General features: G+C 39.6%; 1 non-coding gene across 1 annotated transcript; it reads left to right on the forward strand.

Annotated features, from left to right (window-relative positions):
* Positions 1-1209: 1209 nt before the first annotated feature.
* LOC148874751 (small nucleolar RNA R71) lies at positions 1210-1316 on the forward strand. Its single transcript, XR_016106136.1, has one exon. It is a non-coding gene; the product is annotated as a small nucleolar RNA R71 (small nucleolar RNA).
* Positions 1317-20914: the final 19598 nt, after the last annotated feature.

A 20914-nucleotide genomic window follows, 5' to 3' on the forward strand; every position in this document is an offset into this window, starting at 1 on the left:
TTCAACCCCAATTTCTTGAAGATAGAATATGGCATTAAATTGATGCTAGCTCCCAGGTCACATAAAGCTTTTTCAATTTTTAAACTGCCAATGGTACAAGGAATAGTGAAACTCCCTGGATCTTTGAGTTTCTGAGGCAGCTTGTTCAGAAGGATAGCAGAACATTCCTCATTTAATGCAACTGTAGCCACATCTCCCAGTTTCCTTTTGTTTGCCAATAATTCCTTCAAAAACCTTGCATAGTGTGGCATCTGGGCTAAAGCATCAGCAAAAGGAATATTAATATGTAAACTTTTAAATATTTCAAGAAACTTACCAAATTCCTTCTCCAATTTTTGTTGCTTCAGCCTGTTAGGGAATGGAACTTGTGGTTGTTGGTGCATCCCTTGTTGTGCTTCTGGTTGTTCCGTCTTCTGTTGTCTGGTTCCAAGGCTTGTTTCTGCCTTGGGTTCAGCCCAATTCTTCTTTTCTACCTCAGGCAACTCTTTTCCACTTCTTAAGGTAATAGCTTGCACCTGCTCTCGTGGATTCACTTCAGTGTTGCTTGGAAGAGTTCCCGGCAGTCTGGAAGAGATTAATTGTGCCAATTGCCCCACTTGGTTTTCCAGGTTTTTGATTGAGGCTTCCTGGTTCTGGAACCTAGTTTCTGCACCTGCTATAAATTTTGTCATCAGTTCCTCCAAATTGGATTTCGGTTCAAGCTGATGATAAGTCTGGTGGAACGGCTTGGAAATATGCTGATTTGGCCAGGACTGGTTTGAATGTCCCCTCCATCTTGGATGAAAAGTATGGTGACTCTGGTAACCCTGCTGTCTTGACGAATTGCTGACATAGTCAACTTGTTCAGTAGATGGTCTGAACTGATTGCCAACTTGGCAGTCTGTACTGATGTGGCCTCCCCCACACAATTCACAATTAAGAGGCTGCACATGCATGGCAGCTATCTGCATTTCATCTATTTTTTTACTGAGTGCTCCTATTTGTGCAGCTAGTGCTGTATAAGTGTCAACATTATGCAAGCCTTGCTGCTTCCTAGTTTGAGTCCTTTCCGAATGCCATTGATAATTGTTGGCTGCCATTTCCTCAATAAGTGCATGGGCAACCTCAGGAGTTTTATTATTTATGGATCCTCCGGCTGCAGCATCTAATATGGTCTTATTTGAGTCAGTAAGACCATTATAGAAAGTCTGCACTTGCAGCCAAATGGGGAGGCCATGGTGAGGAACTCTCCTTAACAGCTCCTTGTATCGTTCCCATGACTCATATAAAGATTCCCCCTCTTGCTGGAAAAAAGTAGTGATGTCATTCCTCATTTTAGCAGTTTTAGAAGGGGGAAAATATTTAGAGAGAAAACGGCTGGCCATTTCGTCCCATGTGGCTATAGATCCTGCCGGTAATGAGTTCAACCAAGCTTTGGCTTTATCCTTCAAAGAAAATGGGAATAACCTCAGCCGGATGGCATCATCACTTACCCCATTGTGTTTGAAGGTGTCACAGATTTCCAAGAAGTTAGCAATATGGGCATTCGGATCCTCATGGGCCATACTACAAAACTGAACCGTATTTTGTATCATTTGGATTATGGCCGGTTTAATTTCGAAGTTATTGGCAGCAATAGTTGGCCTGATAATGCTGGAGACAGTCCCGGTGAGGGTAGGCTTGGCATAATCCATCATAGTTCTTTGTTCAGCCATTTCTTGTGCTTCTTGTCTGACTTGCTTAGCAACTCTCAAACGGACACGGAGAGTCCGTTCAATCTCTGGGTCGTAAAGGATCTCTTCCAGTTCAGGTCTGCTTGTCATAAACTGTTAAAGTCAAAGCAATAAAAATGCCAATATTCACAAAAGAAAATAAATAACTAATCCTATCACACTGAAAATGTAAAGTGAAGTATTGGAATACAAAACCTACATCCTATCATGAATAAATGAAGCCGATTATACTAAAAGCAGATTTAAACCAATCATCTTATTCAAGGTTCCTTTATCTACATCCATCGATTGCAACATCTGAATTCAGACCCAATTTAGATCTGAGTTCAGATCTACAAGTCTTTGGTATTGTTAGTCTAGAGAAATTAATAAATAATAATTCAGATCTGAGCTGGATATCTCATACACACTCATTGGTATACACTACAATATACATCCATTAAGGTTGGAATCAATTCTGTGATGCTTTAGGGCTGAAATCAGATCTGATCAAAAAAAAAATTTAAAAGGATCTGAAATAAACTAAAACCAGTCCTGAGTTAGGCTTGGGTTAAAAACTCTACAATTGAAGCTCAAACCTGTATAGCTGATGCATATCAAACACTTGCTAAGACCTGAAAATTGGGTCTGCAATGTTTGGTATTGCAAGCTATTCGGCCCATACAACTTTTGTAGAAATCTGAAATCAGGTCTGCTAACTGTTGCACTATAGCAGCCCTGCTACAGATCTGAATGCTAAAAGAAATACTTGGAAAGTGCTAATTTTTCTTAAATATCTGAGGCATAACAATTATTCAATCCAAACATACACCTCCTTAACTAATGTAGCTCGGTTACAAGTGGGTAAAGCCAAGAATTCAGTCCACCCAGAATTCATAGTATGCTCTGTATCAGTTCAGTCCTCACATCATATCAACTGAATTTCAGATTTGAATTTCTCTCATTCCTTGCTATCCATTCACCCTTGAGGCAGGTTGGATGTATCCTAGGGTGGATTGGGGTAGTGATGGCACCCAATTCACCTCAAACTTGCATCGGTTCAGATCTGAGTTCAGAGGAATTCAGATCTGAACTGAGCAGATCTGTAACAGCAGAATTCAGATCTGAACTCAAGTCTGAGTTTGGATCTGAATTCTCAATTGCCTTACCTTCAGTTATTGCTACCAAATTGTTTTTGGGGAATAGCAGAAGTGCCCTAGGGTGAATTGGGGTGGTGATGACACCCAATTCCCCTCAAAATTGCATCAGTTCAGGTCTGAGTTCAGAGGAACTCAGATCTGAACTGTTGCAGATCTGCTGTAGCAGAATTCAGATCTGAACTCAGATCTGAGTTCTGATCCGAATTCTCAATTGCTCCTCTTATTGTTCAAAAGATCTCCCCTTTGTTTTTTTTTAATTTGTTTTTTTCTTTTTGTAATGAAAGAAAGAAAAAAAAAATAAAGTCTGAAACACAAGCAACTCTTTTCGGCTGAGTGCTGCAGATCTGAAATCTGCTGATCTGAGTGCCGAATGCAACTCAAATCTGCAACACTCATGTTTTTTGTGAATTTTTTTTTCTTTTTTTTTTTTTTTATTTTTGAAGGGAACAACATCAAGATTGAATAGAAATCAAATATGCCTTTATTAAAATGAAACTGAAACCAGAAAAAGAGAGTAATCTACTTAAGAAAGAAGAAACATTACTACATGAGTACAGCAGTTGCAGTCCAAGCTGAAATGAAAAAGTTAGCAAATTAACCCAACTATGAATGCAATGCTGAATGAGATCAGATTAAGAATGCTCAATGTTTCCTAATATTGCTTCTCTAAATCCCCGGCAACGGCGCCAAAAACTTGATGTGTGGCTCATTGTGACACTAGCAAGTGCACTAGCCGTTCAAGTAATAAAGTAGTGAGTGAAGTATCGTTCCCACGAGGATTTAGGAAACAATTACCAATACTAAATTGAACATTTCTTATCTGATCAACAAATAAATCAAAACTCTAATGAAAGCTAAGAAATCCTAAATTAAAATCTATCTAAATCATTGGTCCAATTGCCTTCAATTCAGGTTAGAAGAGTAAGCAGTAAATGTCAATCTCAGAATTCAGCAATCTATCAATTTGGATCATTCGAATGAATCATGATTGAGCCTTGGTTTGATGAAACCCCAAGGTCATGAACAGCCTCTCTCAAGCGCATGTTCATCCTATGCATGAGTGACGGTTCTTCTATCTCTAGCAAGAATCTAATCCCCATGCATGCATTTCTTCAAACACTTCTAAGGCATCAATTCAAATCTGAATTGATCACCAACTGAATTGTGCAAGTTATCTCTAACCTTGCACTCAATTCAGTTCTTGAATAGTAGATCTGAATTCCTAGAGTCTCTCTCAAGCACTCTAGGAATTCCAAGCTGTAGATTAATTCGCCCAATCTGAAATTTGCAGATCTGAATTCTCTTTCAAGCAATTCAGATCTTGCAATCTCAGATCTGAGAATTCAGATCTGAGTTTTGAAGGTTAGTTGGCCGAATTGATCTGCAATCACACCCTTATTCAAGAAACTTCAAGTACAATGCATGATCATTTGAATGAATCAAAAAGAATTAGATTGCTGAACTGAAATTTTACAAGCTGAAATACATCAAGGAAGAATGGAAACAAGGAGAAAGAAGAAAGAACATATAACTAAGAAACTGAATTCAAATCAAAAGAGAATGAAACTACAAATGATTTATTACAAAAAATCTTTGAATCACAATCCCTCAATTCGAACTCACCTTCTTCTTCTAGCTTGCTTGTCTTGAACTTCCTTCAGCCCTTCTTCTTCTTCTTCCTTGCGCCTAGCCTTCTTCTCTTCTCTTCTCTCAAGGTGGCTGAACCTCTAAGAGTGGGAGAGCCTTTCTCTCAAGCAATTGAACAACTTTCTCCCCTCCTAGAGGCCTCCTTATATAGTTTTTCAAGGGGGCTCTTGCCCCTTCTTGAAGCCTCTAGAATGGGGTGTATTACACCCCTCATGAACCTTCTAGAGTGCTCCCTCCTTCTCTTCAAGAAACTCCTAGAAGTTGCCGCCCCTAGCTCCCTTTGGGCTGCTATTTGGGCTACAACTTAGCTTGCTTTTGAGCTCATGTGGGCTACACTCTAGGCTGTTATTTGAGCTAAAAATGGGCCTTCCTTGCTGGGCCGAATTCTCCTCATAGCTAGGCTTCTTCCCTTGGATTTTCCAAAGAGTTTCACTTGCTCTTCTTGGGCCGAATGAAATTCTCTTGCTCTCATGGCTGGGCCGGGCTGAACTTGATAAATTTTTGGGTTTTCTTTTCTTGCTTTTGCCTTCTTTTTGTTGATTTGGCTCCCCCTGAAATCTTTCTTGCAATCAAGCTAAAATACGGCAAAAATTTAATTAAACCATTATAAAATTTCATGCAAAAACCTCATAAAATATAGATAAATTGTAAGTTCATCAGCCCTGAAGCAAAACTGACCCAAACATGAAGGGTCAGTTTATCGGTTTAGTCGGTTTATATATATATATATATATATATATAGAATATCTATTTATATTTAAGTTTATACAAAACTTAAATCAGTCGGTTTTAGTTTTATATATATATATATATATATATATATATATATAACTAAAATCAGTTCAGTTTTGTCAATATATATTTAAAATTATACAAAACTAAATTAAATAGTGTACCATTGTATTATATTTGTATTGGTTTTACGTTTTTAGTTTTTATCATAAATAACTAATTTTTTTCAAAGTTCAAACAAACACAAATAAAATATATCAACCTTTAACATATAGGGTAGGGACTAATTAATAATTATTTAAACAGTTAAACATATAGGATCAGTTCAGTTTGGCCGAAATCGAACCGAGTTGTCGGTTTATTTTTTCATACAAACTGAAACCGAACGGTGGTTTTAAAAAACCAACCAAATCAGGTTGGGTCGGGCTAGTTTGGTCAGTTTGGCATTTAAAGTGAACACCCCTAATTCCAATCAACAACTCTAGTTATGAAGGAAAAACAAGACAGAGATTCATTTCATCACATATGTTCTCTTAAACTTAGAAAAATATTCAGTTCAGCAAAACAACCACTTTGGTTGTGAATTACATCCAGAATAGAAACTAAGGGTTTATTTGGTTTGTGATCAGAATCGGAATTGGAATCAAAGTGGAAATCCCTTGGAATTGGAATTGGAATGGGTCTATTCCCCCTACCTGTTTGGTTCAGACTTCAGACAGGAATCAGATTTGGATTCGATTGATGTTGTTTGGTTCAAGAAGAGACTGAAATTGGAATCAACCATGTTTTGCAATTTTGCCCCTAATAAAAAACATATAAAGAAATAAAAAATCTATAAAATCCTTTTCTCGTTTGCTCATTTTGGCTGGTAATCTTCCCAACTGAGATGTAGCACCTCCCACATTAGTCTAATCAGAAAAGAGGAATTTATTAGATATTTTTTATATGAGGCTAGATGTGGTTATTTCTTGTCCTATCTACCAGAATAATAGGAGTACTTGTCTCAAAAATCCTTTCACTAGAGAGATGTCATTAATAAAAAACATATCAAATAAATGTGGGACAAGTCGAACCAGAAACGGGCGGCGGAGCAGGAAGACCCTTGTGGAACATAGACGAAAAGAATAACTGCACACTTTTCGTTATAATCCTTGAAGTTGGATCGACAAGCTTCGACAGGAAGATGTGATTCTCCAAAAGCTAGATTGAAAAGAATAACCTCGTCGGCCTATCTTAAGGCATTCAATGTGATTCTCCGGAATGGCTTCTTTCAAAAAATTTCCACAAAATGGAAGTAATGCCCACCTTTTCATTTCCCGGAAGAAGAATAGGAGAGAGAGGGAGGGAGAGAGAGAGAGAGAGAGAGAGAGAGAGAGAGAGAGAGAGAGAGAGAGAGGGAGGGAGGGAGATCGATGATCACCTACCTGGCCGGAGTAGTTCAGGTTGGATTTAGAATTCTGCTGCCGAACTGTTGAAGGGTTTGAAGGAGAGAGTGACAAGAGATGAAAAAGAGGGTTGGAAACTTGGAATCAAGGGTTTGAGGGGTTTTCTTTGTTTAATCGGCTGGAATGGGAATCTGATTCTGAGAAAGTGGGCCAGGACTGGCCATTCCCTCAAATAGGGGAATGCCATTCTGCCCAGAGTGGGAATCCGATTCCTATTACACTCAACCAAACAGCTGGATCATTCCAATTCCGATTCTGGATCTCTATTCCTGTGAACCAAATATACCCTTGCGAACCAAATATACCCTAAGTTCATTGTTGTTGCATGTCAAGTGGTTTATTTCTCTTCCCCTTTCCACCAGTCCCAGACCCTGACCCTGTACAATATAACAGCCTCAACCAAATCCCACAGTCACTCAGACCCAGACCCAGCCCTTGACCTTGAGCCCTGAACACAGGCCCAACATAAACCCAATTCAAACAAACCCAGCCTTTGTACCAGCCTGCCCCATCATTTGTCACTATCCCATTGACACTCAGATCCAGCATAGCTCCAACCCATGGCCCATACCCAGCCCTTGACCTTGACCCCTGAACACAGACCCAATTAAAACCCAATTCAGACTAACCTAGTCCTTATCCTACACCCTATCATAACTCCTTGACATAGACCCTGTACCTAGCCCATATCCAGCTCCAAACCCTGATCTTGTACACAGCCTCAACCCAACCCCACTGTGACACAAACCAAAAACCAACCCTTGACCTTGACCCCTGAACACTGGCCCAACCTAAACCCAATTCAAATCAGTCCACCCTTGTACCAGCCCCATCATCTCTCACTACCTCACTCAGGCCCAGCATAGCCCCAACCCCGTACCCAGTCCCTGACCTTGACCTTTGAGCACAAATCCAACCCAAACCCAATTCAGACCAGTCTAGCCGGCACTTTTCCAAATTCAATAAAAATTTAATTTCTAGATGTCAAACGAGATCTTCCATCAGTTCCATGTTACACGAAATAATCACAAAGGAAAAAGAAGGGCAAAGCTTCTTGTAATAATTTTATTCGTAGTCACCCATTTCCCATCATCTCAAATAAGGTGGATAATTGTATAAGTTATTAGCTACTGTGATTTTAAACATTGACTTGCAAAGAAATAAATATTAATTGTAATCATTCAAGGACTAGGGCTGTCTTCATTCTTTGGTCAATAATTTCCAAATTGTCATTACCCGTCCCATTTCTTCTTATTTGCTGATTCTTTTTTCCCTCTTTTATCTTTTATTCTTTTGCATGTGACAATTTTAAGAGTGAAAAACCTTATCAAATGTGAATAACTCATTCACCTAATTCTTTTCTCATTCTTTATTGATAACAAATTTTATGCTTTTTTCTTTAGGCTCAGTTTGGAAAGAGTATAAATAGAAGGGAAAATCTATGATACCAGAAATACATGATATTGAAAAGCTTTGACTAATATTAAAACACCTCATGATCACCTCTTTTGTGATACCCAGCTCATTGGCCAACAGCTTTTTCCATATCATTTCTTTCAGTTATCATAGTTGAACCCTAAATACAAATATGTACAATGCAAATTCAAGATTTAGAAATATAAAATACAAAACACGTCTGTGTACTTGTACTCTTTCCAAACTGAAACTCATCAGTATTCTTCATCATCAAGAGTTTGCATAGGCTGATAGGAATCTTTTATATAGGGGCATTCCCAATTCATGCATTCTTTTGCTTGCTTTTCCCTTGGATATGAATCTCACTTATTAGCTCATTGCCCTTTCGTTATGCTTTCTTCTCCTTTTATTGGAACATGTCTGTCTAGTACATTGCATCTTTCTTTCCTAACTTACCTTAATGGCCTTCCCTACGTATTGGAGTTACTGTAAATCAAAAATAACTTTCAATTCCAATTCCGGGAGTCCCATCATTCCCTTTTTTTATTCTAATTCAATGCTGGGTGGAATTTCCAACATTTCAGCCTTGAGGTGAGCCACCTTCTAGTGCTCAGACCAAGCTTGAGCAAGGCCAAGTTGGGCTTTGGGCCTACATCACTTAATTTTTTTTCTGGTTGATACATAGGGATATTCTAGAACATGAATGTTTTTTGTTTTCATTTGTTTTTGGAACTGCCATATCAGAAAAAACTAAAAAAAAGAAAAAACAAAAACATGTTCTTGAACTTTGTTTTTGTTTTCAAAAGGAAAAACAAGTTGGTTTTGTTTCAAAAAATAGTGCATGTTTTTGGAACCAACACCATATTGGTTTTTAAAACAAAAATAAATTTTTAGTATAGAATCATATGAAGTTGAATAATTAGATGAAAATATGTTTTTTGAAACTAGATGCAAGAACATGTTTTTTGTTTCAGTTTTGAAAACAGAAAACAAGCACACAACCAAGAACATGTTTTTTTGTGTTTTTGTTTTGAGAAACAATCTGTCTTCAAACCATTTGTTTTTAATTTGTTTTTGGAACTGGTAAGTCAAAAACAAGAAAAACAATTCACATTGTAGAATGCCCCCATAATATGCTATATTTAATTTTCATAACAAATTATATTATACAAGCAAGGACCCATGCAATGCACGGGATTTGTCAAGAAAAAGTAAAACAACGGAAACTAAAAACTATTACAAGGAATGCAATGTTGTTTAAAATAAATAATCTTTATTTTAGTAATTTGTTACAAAAATAATTTAGTAATTTAGATTAATTATATTATTATTTTTTATAAAAATAATAAATTATTGCTAATTACTTAATAACATAATACTTTTTTTCCATATTGTCCATTAGTGTTCTATTTTATTTATCGTACTTTGTTAATGATTAAATATTATATTTTTTTTGTAAATATTGTATTTAATGTACTTAAACATTAATAAGTATATAAAGTTAGGTTGTAGTCACAATTAATTGAATATATAGATTAACATTTTTAGTCATAATTAAATTAATCTAAGCTTAAACTTGAGGATTAAGACTTTGGGTTGGGCTTTGGTTTATCCTCAACGTGACCCAACCCCCCAAGTTTCACACCTAAGAGCAATGTGACATTCATAATTAGACTAAACCAAATTGAGCACAACCTATGCATGCATTATTTTTAGGTTTTAACTATTTTTAGATAAAAATTATTAATATTGAACTTGAAGGAGCTATAGAGGATGGGCTACCTCCATTGTGTAACCTAATAAACTAAAAACATAAAAGATCTTGAACCAAATTTTGAGTTTATTGACAATTTTATAGGTTGCCTAGCCCAAATCGGCCCACACCCCAAGAGCAATAATATTTGTTTAGGCATGGGATAGGGACAAGCTTGCCCATTTTAATTATAAAACTATAATTTTCTATAAATTAAAATTTTATTTAATTTTAGTTTATTATTAAAAATATATAAAATTTTCTATCTATATATTAATATAAATTTTTTTTATCTAAATATATATGTTTATAGCTTCTAGATTGAGTTTAGTGGTTAGCTTAGACCCTACCCGCTAGGGCTGTCAATCCAATAGCCGATTTGAGTCCAAATCCATTTATCCTAGATTTAGATGTTAGAACTTGCATCCAATTAATAATCAGATTAGATGCAAATTTAACCCCATCCGATCCAATTAAAACTCAAGTCCAATAAAAATTATTACTTTATGTATATATGTAGTATAATTATGTATACATACATACATACATACATACATATATATAATGTATAATTATATAAAGTTTATAAATTATAATTGATAATTTTAATATTTTATATTTATATACATTTATTATACATATATACTTTAAAAATAAATATTTTTAAACCTTTTAATTTTTTGGTCATTTTAAACACAATAAGATGGTTGCGGATTAAATACAAAGTTGATCCAAAACCTAATATAATAACCAGATGTGTATGCGAATCTAAAGATTTCATAATTGAATGCGGATGTAGATGCAGTTAGATCTGATCTGAATCCAATTCGTTTAAAGTATTAATGTTTGCATTATGTGGGGCTGGTGTAGATCTGAGCTAGACCTAGATCAGAAGAAAATAGTTGCTTGAGTCCGAAAATTTGTAGGTCTAGCTGTGTTTGGGCTAAGTTATAAATGATTATCCCTAAGTAGGAGTCTTGTGACATTTATAATTAGGCCATTATTAGTTTTGTTATTTCAATTAATTTTTATATGGAATGCAAGTGGTTTATTTTATTACTTTTCATAAAATTTTACTTTTTATTATTATTTAAATTATACTATGAATATTAGTTATTTTTAAATAGAATTCAAATGTATTTTAATTTTAAATTTATGAACTACTAATTTTTTCTAATTTCTAGTTATTAGGTTTCAAATTATAGTTTTATGATAATTAACCAATTAATAGGATTTGAATATGAATAGGGATGGCAATGTTCCTTGTTTCATCACTTACTCATCGTGAAGACTGCCTTGGTAGGGATGGAGATTGATGGTGATACCCAATGAAGATGGGGACAGAGATGGGGAGTGACTTCCTCACCCTGTCAAAATATATTTAATTTTTTTATATTTAAAAAATCCCCTTATGTTTAGTAAATCTATTTTTGAAAAATAATTTTAATTTAAAAATTCTAGGGATTAAGATTCCTAGACAAAGAATCCATCTTTGTTAGGAATCAAGGATGGGGGATCATTTTTATCCCTAGTGGGTATTAGGGTCAAGGATGGGGGATTTTCAAAGTTGGGATTGGGGATGGGGAGTATGGTCCCTACCCCAAACAGGCAAACATGTCCCATTGCCATTGCCATTCTTAGATATGAAACAAATAAATGGAATTTGGATGAGAGTAAAATTCTCTCTCTCTCTCTCTCTCTTTGGAATACAATAAGCTAATAATGGAAAAGGCCTATAGAAATATGTTAAAAAAGGTTAATGATGGAACATGTGTGACCTATATCTTATAATTCTTTCTATCTCTCTCATTATTTTTAGGTGATTTAACTATTTATGATAATTTTATTAACTAATTTTTAAACTATTATTTGTTTACATGTTAGGTTGGGCCCACACAAGCCTTGAAATTTGTGTGCTTGTTGTAGACCTAGGCCAAGCCGCACTAAAATGATAACCCCTAAGAAAGCTACATTTACTTTATTAGATTAATGAGGAGAACTAATTTTACTTTATTAGGTTAATGAGAGGAGAGAGAACAAAATGAAAAAGAAAAAGAAAAAACAAAAGGAGTAAATAAATTTAAGCAATTTATTGGAGTAAATGAGAGGAGAGAGAATTAGTAGAGTGAGTTATTAGGAGATAGAGAGTTAATGGAATGATTAGTGAGAAGAGATAACCAAAGGAATTAATGAGAAAGAGAAGAAAGAGTTAATGGTAAGCTAATTAGGAGAGATGAAAGTCTTAGAGGCTTAAAATTGAATGGTTACTTGAGGAATTTTATCCAATTTTAAAAATAAAAATTAAAAAAAAAAACAAAAAATAGATAAAAGGTAGGGGAGGAAGGAGAGCCATGCTGATATGGCATGTGCTGTTTTATTATATATATAATGTATCCAAAATAATAATGTATACAATTATTATGTATCCATAATAATGATAATAGATAAAAGGTATCCAATTCTAGATGATGATAATAATGATAATAATAATGTATCCATATCAGAATTATTTTACATGTGGCAATTCTAGATAATAATAATAATGTATTCAATAATTTCTATAAGCTTTATGTATTTTTTATTTTTTATTATTAATTGGACGGAGATTGCAAAATTCAAATTTGATTGCATGAACACCTCATTTAAACATGTGATAATTGAATTGAATTGTGAATTTCAAGTACCATTGACAGGCTTGCTTGCTTGGCTAGACTCTTCTTTTCGTAATGTTTTATCTTTTTTGTGTATCTATTTTTGTTCATTTATAAAAATATATAAGATTTAAATAGGGGAATTGAATAAGGTGAAAAGTAGTAGTTCAATTTACGATTTAAACCGTATAATTAAACAATGACTAAATTTAAAAATGAATATTTTAGTCAAAAAAAGGTTCCACAATCTTATTCATATTTTTTTTAGTAGTGTAAATATAGAATTATATATGTGTTCAATTTTTTCTATATTTTTTTGCATTTTTGTGTGTAAAAATAATTTTGATATGTCGCACTTACTTTTTGTTTAATATGATAAATATATGATATTATACATGTGCCTGATTTTTTTGCAAAATTTATATATTTTATTTTTTATTTTTTATTTTATTAAGTTTTATTCTTTATTTATGATATTAAAGGTTAAAACTTTCGATCCAAAATTTGAACTATTCATCGTTTTAAATAGTCAAATAATTTAATTTTTTTTGTCAATTTTAAATTATGTATTTCATTTTCATTATCAATAAAAATAATTCTTGTTTATTACACTTGTTTTTTATTTAATTAATAAAAATATCATAATTGTGTCCCATTTTTTCTACATTTTTGTAATTTTGTATATTATTTCTATTTTAAACATTTTATTACCTAACTATGACTTCATAGGTTAATCAATTTGATTCAGATAGTTGAATTGCTTAGTCAACACTTGGATAAAGAATGGCTTTCTTTTTTAGTCAGTTTTAAAATATATGGGTTTATATTGTTAAAAATATTGACATAGATTGACTTAATAGTATTTATTAGTAAAAAATAAAGATTTAATAAGAGAAAATGAGAATTCATAACTTATAATACTTAATAAGAGGAGATTAAATAAGGTTAAAAGTAATAATTAGTTACATTTTCAACCCTTACAATACACAAATATGAACATTTTAGTAGACATTAAAGTTGGCATTAAAGTTGTAATAAAATGACTTTTATACCATTTCTCAAACAAAGAAATAGAGGGTAATTTTAGTCCAAAAAAAATTCACTCTACATCCACACTTATATATTGGGATCAGTGAAGGGTGGGGACTTTACTCCCCATCCCCAACCTTGTCCCCATGGATCCCTATTAATCCCCATCCTTGTTCCCGCCCACCAACGCAATCTCCATCTCTGACTCCGCTGGGTTGGGGTAGGGCTGACCAAATAGGTATATTCTTCATGGAATTGATCCCCACCCAAGTTAGTTCCAAGGTCTAGGGTTTACCCTAACTAAACTGATGCAATGAACCGGCCTTGGTGAAGCCTACCTTAAAACTAAACTTGTTTTGAAATAAACCCCAAAATACTTTTGGGGATGTGAAGATTTGAATCCAAGCACTTGTGGTTACAAAGGCCAAGGTCTCATCACTTGACCATTGAGTTACTTAGTGATTTGATCTTTTTTTTTTATAAGTAGTGTAAAAGATAATATTTACAAAATTTCAATTTAAATTATAAGTTTTGAACCATATAACGGTAATATTCATATTAAGTTTATCAATTTAATCAATAAAGATAATATAAGTTTTAAAGTATATATTATATTTATTAAAAATCAAGTTTTTAGATTGCTTTTTTTGGACAAATTTCTCAAACTACCCTTATTATTAAGTTAATTGGAAAACCATACCCTTACTGTTTAATTATTATTTTAAACCACTCCTACTATTTCTGACAACAATTATTGCCCCTCGTAACAGAAGTGATGAAATGTCCCTTTCGCCCTTAGCTTCTTCCTCATTTAACCTAATTTGAAATCTCCCCTTCCTCTCCGGTCCGGTTGTTATCGTCCCCAACTAGACCGCAGAGGAAACCTAGAAGACGGACGCATTCCTTACGGACAGGCGACTTCTCGGAAAAATCCGTATCGTACATGCAAGTGAGGAACAGGGAGGAGTCATGATTGAGATACTGAGCGATGGATTTAAAGCTCGGAGGTAGGGATGGCTTAAGTGTCTCGATCAGAGAGCTTGTTGAGGCAGGTAATGACACGCTGTTGGAGATCCTTAGTGGAAGCATTTTGGGGTGGAGTCTGGGATGATCGTTCCAGTTAAGCCATTGTCGAAGATGGAAAATAATGGGCGTTGGAAACCCACATTTGTGAGAGGTGGGCTCAAGTTGAAACCAGTGGCACAGCTGATATCTCTGCATCATCGTTGCCGGACTTCTTTGACGTTCCTTCGGACGGTTAGTTGAGATGCTCGTCGGTTGCGTAGGTTCGTCTTACTGACTCTGAAACTGCAATTGAAGATATCATCGCTACAATATTCAGATTTGAATCGAATCGTAGCCATGTAGTTCAGATACGCCTCCAAGCTCTAAGATGATCAGAAATTCAAAATAGTGCTATGAAGGCAAAAGCATGTGACAAAGGACAGAATGATAAAACGAGAAATATTTAACAAGTTTCAAGTTCAATGCTTTGTGCGCCAAATGTAATAGCAGGGCAGCCTCTTCTCCTAACTCCAAACGGTATCTGATGGATGATGATTTTGCCCTACCTCGTAGCACAGGTACACGTGTGCGTGACCTTGCTCAAACGATGATTCAGCGTGACAACACAATAGGCGCAACCACAACTCGGAGGGAAGGTCCCACCGAGTTCAGCCTGACAACTCGATGGAATAGACTACTTGCCAGGAGCCGCCTGGCCTGCACCGCCACCTCGGGGGCTAAGGCATCCCGAGCTACCTCCGAGCTCGGGGCCCTCTGACCTTTCCTAATACCCGAGCTCCTCCCAGTGGATCTCGAACCACTCCCAGACAGGAACGCACCGATCCGCCTATAGATACCCCGAGGTAAAGACACCTCGGGCCAGACAGCTCGGCTTAGCTTGCCACAAGCAGCTTGCCGCTTACACGATAGCCCGGCATAGGGTAGCTCGCAGAAGGGTAGTCCGGCACATCGTAGGAAGACCTCCTGCCGACCACCGTACCCGACAAATATGGGAACAACAGCCATATCCCTCGTCAGACAATGTTGTGTCTGCCACCTTCAGAGGGTGCCTTACACTTGATAGGCACGTACACTGCGGCGACGGCCCGCGCGTGCCACCTCAGCCCTGCCAGTAACGGCTGCGGCAGGCTAACAGTGGCGGTTATACCTGCCCTGTCAGAGGCCAGTAGGCCTGATACAACAGATTTCTGTTATAAGGAGCTAGTATCAAGGAACAAAAGGTATGATCTTCTACTATTGCGCTATCTGCACTCTTAACCTTCATCTTCTCCTTGCTTCTCTTACATAATACTAACTTAAGCATCAGAGTGTTCCCGCCGGGCAAGCCCCCAGTGATTCTTCTTCTTCTCCATCTCAAGTACCTTCCAGAAGCCACGTAACTGCCAGCCAGGAGTGACTGGATTGTGCACCATCATTTGGCGCCGTCTGTCGGAAAGCGTTTCTAAAAGCCTTCCTCTACGCCTTCACAGTTCTTCCTTCTCTAAAAAAGTCGGCACTCATGGCTTCCTCAAGCAACGTTGGACGAAGCATGGAGATGGGTAACTCCAGGGAACAACCCCAGGTTCCCACGGTTTGCATTGGGCAGTTCACCATTCCCCTCTTGATGGACAGAGTCCCCAGCTTGAGCATGCCGCGAGCAACAGCGCCTATGGGCGTTCCCTTGCCTAACTCGGTCAAAATGACCTTTGTTGAACCAACTGTCATCCCTCTGGTGACCAGCCAGAGCCAGGTCGATGATTTGATGCAGTGCATGCTGGCCATGCAAGCCCAAGTGCAGCAGCTCCAGCAACACCAGCTTTATCAACAGCAAATGTTGCACCACATCTCTCAGTACCACTATCAGCAGCAATTCCCTCAGTTGCCTCAACCTCAGCTTCAACATCCGCAACTCCCTCCTCAGCACCCAGTCTCACTGCGGGCTAGGTCTCACCGCCAGGAGGAGCACCCTTCTTGCCATGGGGAGGCCCCCCAAAACCCTCCTAAGAGCCAGGCCTCCTCCCGCGGTAGACAAGAAAGACCGGCCACTCCGGTCTCATTGCGGGCAGTTAGGTCGGGAGGACCTCAGTTCACCAGGTCCACATCGCCTCAACACTCAAAGCCCGATACCCCGTTCCTAGAGAACCGGTTTGAGATCTTGGCTGCAGGCTCCAAGCAGGATCCCTCTGTCCGCAGCCATTACCAGCGGCCTGAGCTACTTCCTGCACACACCATTCCTGACAGCACAGAGGTGAGCAGCACGGACGTCGGGCCCACCAAGAAGCAGAGACACCACCGCCGAGCTCGCTAATCTGCCACCCACAATCTGCCCGAGCTTGAAGGCAGAGAAGAGGTAAGCTCAGGCGAAGCTAAGGCTCCCCTCCTTTCAGTTCCATTCCCCCTGTCTTCCGAACTCTTGGTAGTCCCAATGCCTAAAGACTTCAAGCTCCCCCCTCTTGACAAGTATGAAGGGTCATTTGACCCAAATGACCACATAGATGTCTTCCAGTCGTAGATGCACCTGGCGAGAGTCAGTAAGTCGTGCATGTGTGTAGCCTTTTCCACCACTTTCAGAGGAGTAGCCCGCACATGGTACCGGAACCTGGCACCCGAACCAATAAGAAGTTGGCCGCAGTTCGCATAAGCCTTCACATCCCACTTCGTCACCAGCAAGCAATGCCCGTGAACTAAAGAAAGCCTCCTCAACATAGTGCAAAGAGAGGGAGAGTCCATCCGAGGTTATATCAAGTGGTTCAACGATGCGTGCATGCAGATACCATGCCTGAACCCCGTCGTGCGCCTCGCAACAGCCAAGAAAGGCGTGACGCATAAAGAGTTCAAATGGCACATGGTCGTCAACCAACTAGCGACCATAACCGAATTCCTTAAGCTCGCGGGCAGGTTTATAGCCACGGAGGAAGAGATCAACCAGAAGGGCGAAGGCACGCCCGAGAAGAGAAAAAGGGAAGGAGAGCCTTCTAGTCAAGGGGACAACCGAAAGAAAAAAGATGCAGCTCAGGGGGCAAAGCTGGGTCAGTCGTTCCGAGCTCCCGTAGTGGACCGAACTGATTACACCCCACAGAACGCAAAGCGGGCCGAAATCCTAATGGCGATCAAGGATGCCCCATATGTGACGTGGCCACCCCGTTTGAGGGGGAATCCCAATGAGAGAAATAAGGACTTGTACTGTAGTTTTCACAGAGATCACGGTCACAGTACCGAAAATTGTAAGAACCTCCGCGACGAGATAGAGGAGTTCATCCGTCGTGGATATCTAAGGAGCTTTGTACAAAATAATAATAACAATAATAATAAAACAGGTCAGCAAGGGGAGCACGGTAAGGACGCTCCCGAGTCCAGCAGCAGGCTGGCTGAACAGTGGCAGAAGCAGCCTCCGAAAGAGAGGCCAGTTCGGGGCACCATCCATGTGATAGTGGGAGGCTCGATCATCACGGGTTGTACTTCAATGGTAGCTCGGACATCAGTTCGTGAAGCTACTCAGGAAGAACAGAATCCTCTGAAGCGGTCGAAGACAGAAGAGCCAACTTTCTTCACAGAAGATGATGCACGAGGGGTCAACTACCCTCACGACGATGCGCTTGTGATAAAGCTGAGGATCAACAACTTTGAGGTCAAGCGCATACTCGTTGACTCGGGCAGCTCGGTAGATATTCTCTTCAAAGCCGTGTTCAACCAACTTCAATTGTAGAGAAGTGACTTGAAGCCCACGAACACTCCTTTGGTGGGCTTTAGCGGAGAAGAAGTCATGCCCCTTGGAAAAGTGACAATACCTGTGGAAGTCGGCACATGGCCCTGCGTAGTCAGACTCAACCACGACTTCCTGGTGGTCGCACCCCCCTCCCCATACAATGCCATAATAGGTCGCCGATCACCCATGTCCTACGGGTGGTAGTCTCCACTTATCATTTGGCAATGAAGTTCCCTATAGACTTCGGTGTGGGGGTAGCGTCGGGCAACCAGCTCGAGTCCCGCAAGTGCTATGTCGCCACCCTAAAGGGAAAGACCAAGGTGGCCGACGACCTCGAACTGGAGCGGCCTACAGAGCAAGGTGAAGAACGAGCTGCACCCACGGAAGAAACAGTCGCTGTTCCGACCTTAGCCGCAGACCCAGCTTGAATGCTTCAGATCGGTGCTTCCATCCAAGAACCTCTACGATCCGAACTGGTAAGTGTCTTACTTCAAAATTTAGATGTTTTTGCATGGTTAGGCCCGTTAGACAAAAGAAATGCAACCTAGCCCAAGAGCGGTGGAAAGCGATCGATGAGGAGGTCGAAAAGCTCCTCGTAGCTGACTTCATAAGAGAAGTTCACTACTCGAGCTGGGTAGCCAACCCCGTTCTGGTAAAGAAGGCTAACAGCAAGTGGCGCATGTGCGTCGACTACATCGACCTAAACCGAGCCTACCCAAAAGACTGCTTCCCGCTCCCCAGAATTGACCATTTGGTGGATGCGACCTCAGGGCACGAGTTGCTGAATTTCTTAGACGCCTATTCGGGCTAAAACCAAATCAAGATGGACCTGGCGGACGAAGAAAAGACTACCTTCATCACGGAGTTCGGTCTATACTGTTACAAGGTTATCCCTTCGGGTTGAAAAACGCAGGGGCAACCTTTCAAAGGCTTGTAAATAAGTTGTTTCCACCACTAATTGGTAGAAAAGTAGAATGCTATGTAGACGGCATGGTCGTCAAAACTCAATTTTCACATGAATTAATACAAGACTTGCATTCTGTTTTTGAAATTTTGCGTAAGTTTAATATGAGATTGAACCTAAACAAGTGTGTGTTCAGTGTGACCTCGGGTAAATTCTTATGATACATCATTAATCGGCGCAACATTGAAGCCAACCCGGGTAAGATTAAGGCCATCTTAGATATGAGACCACCCTGGAAGTTGAAGGAGGTTCAGAGGTTGAATGGCCGCATAGCCACCTTGAGCCATTTCATGTCCAAATCGGCAGACTGCTGTCTACCATTCTTTAAGGCAATTAAGAGCAAAAGGTTTGAGTGGACACAAGACTGCTAGCTTGCATTTGACGAGCTCAAGAAATAGCTCGCTAGTATGCCAATCTTAACCCGGCCCGAGGAGGGCGATGTTTTAGAATTGTACCTCTTGGCGAGTGGCGAAGTGGTCAGTTCGTACTAATAAAGGAAATAGATCGGGTCCAGTGACCCATCTATTATGTTAGTAAAGTATTGCAAGGAGCAAAGACGAGATATCCAGAGATAGAGAAACTAGCATATGCACTGGTAATTGCAGCTCGGAAGCTCCGCCCGTACTTTCAGGCTCACACCATTAGCGTCCCCACCGACAAACCTCTAAGGCAAGTCTTACTCAAGCTCGATGTCTCTGGTCGGTTGACGAAGTGGGCCGTTGAGATCGGCGAGTACGACCTCCAGTACAAGCTGCGAACTGCCATTAAGGCTCAAGCCTTAGCAGATTTCATCGCCGAATGCACATTCAGTTTCGAAATTCCCAGGCTGGTTGAGCACGAGGTCCCCAATTCGGGCGAGCCCGAAGCTCACAGGCCAGCTGAGTCTGAGCCCTGTGAGGTAGCAGCCAGTGTGGCATCTCTCCTAGTTTGGCCAAGCGCGAGCTGTGATGAGGAGCCCTGGATCCTTCACATAGATGGCTCCTCGAACCAACAGGGCAGCGGAGCCGGAATAGTCCTGCACGGCCCAAGTGGCACGAAACTGGAGTACGCGCTACGCTTCAAGTTCGCGGCATCTAACAATGAAGTGGAGTATGAGGCATTGATAGCCGGACTAGCCTTAGCCAGAGAAGTAAGATCCAAGCACATCGTTATCTGCAGCGACTCCCAGCTCGTGGTCAACCAGGTCACTGGCGAGCACAAAGCTCGCGAGCCTACCATGGTCGCCTACTTAGCCAAAGTCAGTGAGGCCCTGCTCAACTTCCAGTCACACTTCATCAGACAAATCCTTAGGTCGGAGTACGCTGAGGCCGACGCCCTGTCCAGGTTAGCTAGCACCAGCGACATCACCATGAGAACCGTGTACATAGAGGACCTGCCTCAGCCTAGCATTCTCGGGGGGGGGGGGGGGGCAGAGGAGGTCGCTCCCGTCGTTTAAGCATATCCGAGCTGGATTGACCCGCTCGCGAGCTTCTTACTACACGGGACCCTCCCTGCAGATCGCAATACAGCTAGAAGGGTGCAGCGTCAAGCAGCCAAATACGTCATTATAGACGAACGGCTATACCAGAGATCTTACACGCTCCCCTACCTGCGCTGCTTGCGACCTACGGAAGCCGAACTCATACTCCGCGACACTCATGAGGGTCTGTGCGGCAGACACTTGGGGGACAGGGCCCTCACCCAAAAGGCACTTCGACAGGGGTATTATTGGCCAA

Source organism: Nelumbo lutea, chromosome 1 (assembly GCF_056320005.1).
Source record: "Nelumbo lutea isolate HS-2025 chromosome 1, American lotus-T2T, whole genome shotgun sequence".
Lineage (NCBI taxonomy): Eukaryota > Viridiplantae > Streptophyta > Magnoliopsida > Proteales > Nelumbonaceae > Nelumbo > Nelumbo lutea.